Below are 6,361 nucleotides of genomic sequence, written 5' to 3' on the forward strand. Positions count from 1 at the left end.
TGTATTTGTTGAGCTTTCAGTAAATGATACTGCAGCCACGCCCCAATGCATGATGGGAAGTGGAACCATGATGGGAAGTAAAACCATGACTGTGCGTCGTGCTACCGATGGATATATCTTCTCTGCTTTGGGAAATAACTTAGGGTATTAAGACAAAGATCTATTGCCACCTTGCTTCCCCGCCTTGCTTCCCTTGATATTTCTATTCATAAGGAGAGGGATTGCAAGGTTTTAGCCAATTGAAGAAAGTCTTCAAAGGCTGCCAAAGTTTAATCTACTCATGTTGTGCTGCCTTTTATCTCTCTATATAGGTAAAACGGCGTCATTACAGATTGAGTGCGACAATGAGTGAGAGGATCGTGCAGCGTATATATTAATAGCGTTAAATATTTGAACGTGACACATTTTTAATAAATTAATTGCCGCCGATATCGGGATATTTTTGATAATCCTACGTTAAGCCTAAACTAAAGAAAGAAGATGAGTGTAACATATTATGTCTGTAACGTTAAATACAATTAGAAAATGATTTAATTAAAAAATATATATATATTGAAAAAAGGCATGGCCGATATTTATTTGCCGATTCCGATATTTTGAAAATGACGTGATCGGACCCGATCGATCGGCATTGATGCACCTAAGACATTGAAAGCAGACATCTGGAGACATTTTGGCTTCTACGAGGTTGGTGGGAAACTTGACCAGAGTTATGCGTGTGTAAAAAATGAAACTTGAAAATAATAATACAAATGGGGAAACCAAATCCGTTGCATCACCGGAATTGCGCAGGGAAGATTTTTGAACGTACTTGTATATTTTAAAATGCGCTGAATCGATTCGGCTTGTTGCCCGCATCGAATCAAATCGTCCATGCCCAGCATCGGGATGCATTGCCGCATCGATTATTGTTGACGCCACTATGGACCAGGGTTCAATTCCAGAACGTTGTGATGCTACTATTTATACTTCTTGTGTTAATCAAATGGCATATATTGAACCTGTATGAATTTGATCAGGAAAGCATATTTTACATGCAAAAAACATATAGTTAAAAACGTCCAAAACTTATATGAAACATCTATGGAAAATATAGTTTGCCATTTTTTTTCCATTTATACCACATACATAAAATTTACTTGTTTCATACACAAATCCTTTAAATATTTTGTATGTAAAGTATGCAAAAGTGGCCACTTTCAAGAGTAAATCATAGTGTGAGACATAAAAATTTGCGACTGAAATCGATGGAAATTCATATATGTTTTTTATATTTCTTTTCCATATGGGCAGACTGATCTGCGGTTACAGGAAGCGTCTGATTTAAGTTATTGCTGCCAAAGGGGGGGCCACAAAATATTAAATGTGGTGGTTCACTTACTTATTTTTCCCCCTTCTGTCATTGTTTGCATACTATCCTCATTCAAAAATGAAAACCTATAAATGTTTGGATGGTTTCAATTAAAGCAGACACTGTTTTTTCAACTGTGTGATTTGGACAAAGCTCAGACAACATTTGATGGTGATTTTATGCAGAAATGTGAGAAATTCCAAAAGGTTCAGATACTTTTTCATATCACTGTAGATAAAGCACCATAGATCTGTATCACAGTGGGACCTCCTGAGTTAATATATTTTTCTTAGTATCCATTTTATATTTAATGGTTGTTTTAACTGGTGTGTGTGTGTGTGTGTGTGTGTGTGTGTGTGTGTGTGTGTGCGTGTGTGTGTGTGTGTGTGTGCGCGCGTTGGTTTCGCTACATTAGCGGGACATTTTATCGGTTTACGTACCAGCATTACCAGGACCAAACGGTTTATCGGGACACTTTAGGTGTCCCGATAATTCAAGCACTGTAAATGCATTCAGAACAATGGAAATGACATCCTCCCGCTTTTTGTCGTCATGTCCTCATAAGTACGAAAACCCGACATATTTGTGTCTCACACGAAGTCATACACGCAGAAAAAATTTCCCGCCATTGGGCTTTCAGACACAAACGCGGGAAAAGAACACACAAATTTAGCGGACTTCATTGGCGGAGTACTTCCTTGACGTATTGGCTGTTCTCAACGTCAGTCAAACGTCAATCAACGAGGTTCTCCGCAGTGATTGGAGGAATGCCGTTGGCGTCAACCCGGAAGCTCCAGAGGGGAGCGCTGTCAGTGATTGGCTGGTGAGTGGACACTTTTTGAGCACATGTAATGTCCCTTCAATGGAGGAGGTAAGGCAAATGTTTGATAAAAGCTATTTAAAGTACAGTCTGAGTATATTAATGTGTTCGTGCTATAGTCGTTTACTCTCCCTACTGACTCTATTTCGCCGAGTTGTCTGGCTGTTTTAACGGAGTTTAGATACTTTTTCGTCAACTCTGCAACTAGGCAAAATAGTCAATAGGTTAAAGGGACGTCGATGTTCGTCTTTAGGACATTAAACACTACAGTCTAAGTATATTAATGTGTTTGTGCCATAGTCGTTTGCTCTCCCGTTTAATTCTGTTGCACGGAGTCATCCAGCTGTTTAAACGGATTTATTTCGATACTTTTTCGTCAAGCCACATTCACAGTCCACAACTGAAGCTTTTCAAAATTGTCAGCGGGTAAAAGCGACGTCGATCTTCATCTATATAAACACTGTAGAGTTACGGATTTAACATGAGTACGTTTCTAAAACGCCGTTTTATCCATCAGCCTATTTCTGCTCATTCGGTGCCTCAATCGTTCCATTAAAAAAAAACAAACCCAAAACGACAACATAAAAACTCTTTAAATGCACCTTGTTTTATTCATCATTCATGAGTTGTAATGCAAAACTTCTATCTAGAGCCCTGCCAGCCTTCCTGGTTTTGGTAGACGGATCTAACGTTCCTTATAATATGTGGCGTTTATGTGTAGATTGTATTTTATATGGTGCTATATGAGCAGTAACATTATGATATTTTAACTGCCGTCATATTGAAATTTAAATATTGCTGAATTACACATTCTAGCAATTAATAGCCTTCTTTATTCATGACATCTATTAGTTTGTCTGAAATAATATTATATTGTAATATTATTGTCTGTGGATTACAGCAAAGATGGCTGAGAAGAGAAGCAGGAGGAGAAAGAGTCCAGAACAAGATGCTGTGGAACATATAATTGAGGAAAAAGATAAAAAATTCATTGAGGAAAGATTTATCAACCACTATAAAGGTAAATTTCATAATTTATTAAACTTTGTCTCCTTGCGTACTAGACTTGGAATATAAAAATAGTTCTTAATGTGGTTAAATCAAGAAAAATCTGGTTGTTAAACTGAGTTGCTGGCCTAATTAAGAAACAATGTTAAATTGAAATATACACGCATACTAGACATGGAAACAAGCTGTAAACAAGTACAGTCCCCGAGGTCACCTATCCGGTTTGTTTACCAATAGTCCTTCTCTAACACACCTGAATCAAATAATCAGGACGGTTGATGATGTGATCATTTGATCCAGATGTGTCAGAGGAGGAAAACATGGAAAACAGGCTAGATATGTATCTTTGAGGAACGGACTTGGACACCCCTGCTGCAGAACCTCTGGATGGTGGATGCTCAAACCTCATCCTCATTACTTTCCCAGTGTGACCTAAGCCACCCCCCTACTCATCATTAACACACTAAAATTATTTCCTCACAGTATTGATTTTAAGCAACCAGTTGTGGCTGCAAAGAAGCTTGTGCAAGTTCGTGCAAGACTATTGAAGCCAACAAACGCTTGATAAAAATTCTTTTGTAGTTTTAAATGCTTCCGTGGTCAAACATTCCAGTTAAATTTAAAAGCACAGTGTCCATGATTAATTGATATGGTGGCTTCAGGAGACCTTTGGGGCCGTTTTATTACTAAATACAACTTGTTGCCATGCAACTCTGCTGTTTGGAAACTTTTTTTTTTCCTTTGGTACTCCAGAAAGTTTATTTTCTCAGCAGGTAAAGAGTTAATAATTGACTTATTCCACTCGTATCCCCTTGAAAAGACGACCAAAAATAAGGTTGGTTACAAAAGGTTGTTTTTTTTTTTGTTTTTTTTTTCAGGGAGAGGTGTATTTGCAAGAGAGTACATTGAACCCAAAAGTTTTGTGGTGGAGTACCGAGGAGTTCTGTCTCTGAGTAAAGGTGCAGATGACAAAAGCAACAAATATGCATTTGATTTCATATGGAATGGAAAGCAATATTGGTAAGTATCTTGCCCAATTATTTCCTTGTTACTTGTCCATAAAAATTAATATATATATTTATGAGATAAAATGCAGTAGCATATTCGACAATGCGAAAGCAATCTTGTTCTGTTAAAATAAGGGTTCTGGTCTAACAAGTCTGCAACATGAATAACTGCAGGGTTCCCGCAGATCCTTAAAAAGTCTTAAAATGTCTTACATTTAAAATCCGGATCATTAAGGTCTTAAATTGCCTTCAGTTTAATGGAAAATTGCAGTAGGTATTACATTTCCAGACGATGCATGTAATGCCAGGGAAATGACCGTCTTCCGTAAAACTTCTAATGGTGTGCATTTGTTTTATCAATGGCCTTGCACGAGATACAAGAGTTTTGGATTAATATGTTATACGGTACGTTGTCCACTACCTCAGCATACGCGACTTGACATGACGCCATTTCCTGGTTGTTCACGGTTGTAGAGGTGAGTGGGAATATGCCGAGATGGGGAAGTTGGAATTTAATAAATAATGGACCGAAGATCTTTTATGTAAGCGGTGGTTGGCCCCTGGTCAAAATAACAACAGTGCCCGGTACAAAGTAGGGATGTGACAATATATTGAAAAGGTGGAATATCATGGTACTTTGTGGGCCAAAGGTTATCAATATGCTTCCACCAAGAATCAGTATATCATTTTTAAAAGGTGTCACTGTTTGGGGGGGAAAAAAAAAAGGAACCAATAGGTTGCGACCAAAATCTTCCATTAGAGTAGTGTCTGCTTTAGCTCTCTGGCTACCATTGACGGCACTAGACGTACAATCCAGTTACTGAAACTAGAGCATCCACAGTCAGTCTTTTGTGGGCATTTAAAGGTCACTTCATGTTCATGTCATTTACAGGCTACTTCCTGTTGGTTTTGAGTCACTTCCTTTTCAGTAACCCAAAATAGACTACAAGGGACTTTTAAATGCCCCCAAATCAGCAGGAAGTGACCCATAAATGCCTCAACAGCAAAAGGAATTGACCGAAAATCAGCAGAAAATGACGTCAAATGCCACAAAATGAACTGGTTCTCTGCTATTAGCTACAACTGATGGCCATGGATGTCCAATCTGTTTGAAGTGGGAGTGTGGCAGCGAATGAACATTATTGATAAACTCATTCCTGTTCACAGCAGAAAGATATAAAGACCTTTTTTCTTTGCTTATTGCTTGTTACATGCAATGATTTCCTGACACATATATCGATAATTGTTTTATCGCCATATCCTGAGATCATTGTTATGATTATGATTATCGTGAGGTATCCAGAGATTTCCACCCCAAATGCAAACTCAGCAACTTTTTCGTTAGAACAATAGGGGTTAAAGCCATCGATTCCCACATGATAGTTGGAAAAATACCATTTGTGGCAACAGTTGCGTTTACAGTAAAATAAAATGTTTTTCCTTAAAAAATTGTTGTGACATGTCTTGGTCTTAAATTCTATTTATTTTAAAAGTCTTAAAAATGTCTTTAAAAGCATTAAGTTCTACCTTCAAAATGTAATAATGTATATGTATATGTATATGTATAATGTATGTGTAATGTAAAAATGTAATTTTACCCATTCATTTTCAATGGGAATTTTTTTTTTTTCCCCAAATCAACAGAAAATGACTAGATATCAATAGGACCTGTCCCCCAAATGTCCCCGATTGCATTGCTGCTTATGGAGGGTGATGCCATTGACGTCCAGGGACGTCCAAACTTCCCATTTATTCCAATGGCATTTCTTCATGTTTGTTCATTCTATTGATGCCAATGTACTTAGATTCCATTGACGCTTATGTAAGTTGAAACCATTGACGTCCATAGACGTCCAAAATTTTTCAGATTCATTTTCAATGGGAATTTTTTTTTTTTCCCCAAATCAACAGAAAATGACTAGATATCATTAGGACGTGTCCCCCAAATGTCCCCGATTGCATTGCCGCTTATGGAGGGTGATGCCATTGACGTTCATGGACGTCCAAACTTCCCATTAAATCCCAATGGCATTTCTTCATGTTTGTTCATTCTATTGATGCCAATGTACTTGGTATCCATTGACGCTTATGTAAGTTGATACCATTGACGTCCATGGACGTCCAAAATTTTTCCCATTCATTTTCAATGGGAATTTTTTTTTTTTCCCCAAATCA

The 6,361-nt window shown here is 37.7% G+C and overlaps 1 long non-coding RNA gene across 1 annotated transcript; it reads left to right on the plus strand.

Annotated features, from left to right (window-relative positions):
* The first annotated feature begins 2,161 nt into the window (after nucleotides 1–2,161).
* On the plus strand, nucleotides 2,162–6,000 carry LOC130917916 (uncharacterized). The gene is made up of 3 exons (XR_009063533.1): nucleotides 2,162–2,222; nucleotides 3,073–3,192; nucleotides 4,058–6,000. It is a non-coding gene; the product is annotated as an uncharacterized LOC130917916 (long non-coding RNA).
* The last annotated feature ends 361 nt before the right edge of the window (nucleotides 6,001–6,361 follow it).

This window comes from Corythoichthys intestinalis, chromosome 6, assembly GCF_030265065.1.
Source record: "Corythoichthys intestinalis isolate RoL2023-P3 chromosome 6, ASM3026506v1, whole genome shotgun sequence".
NCBI lineage: Eukaryota > Metazoa > Chordata > Actinopteri > Syngnathiformes > Syngnathidae > Corythoichthys > Corythoichthys intestinalis.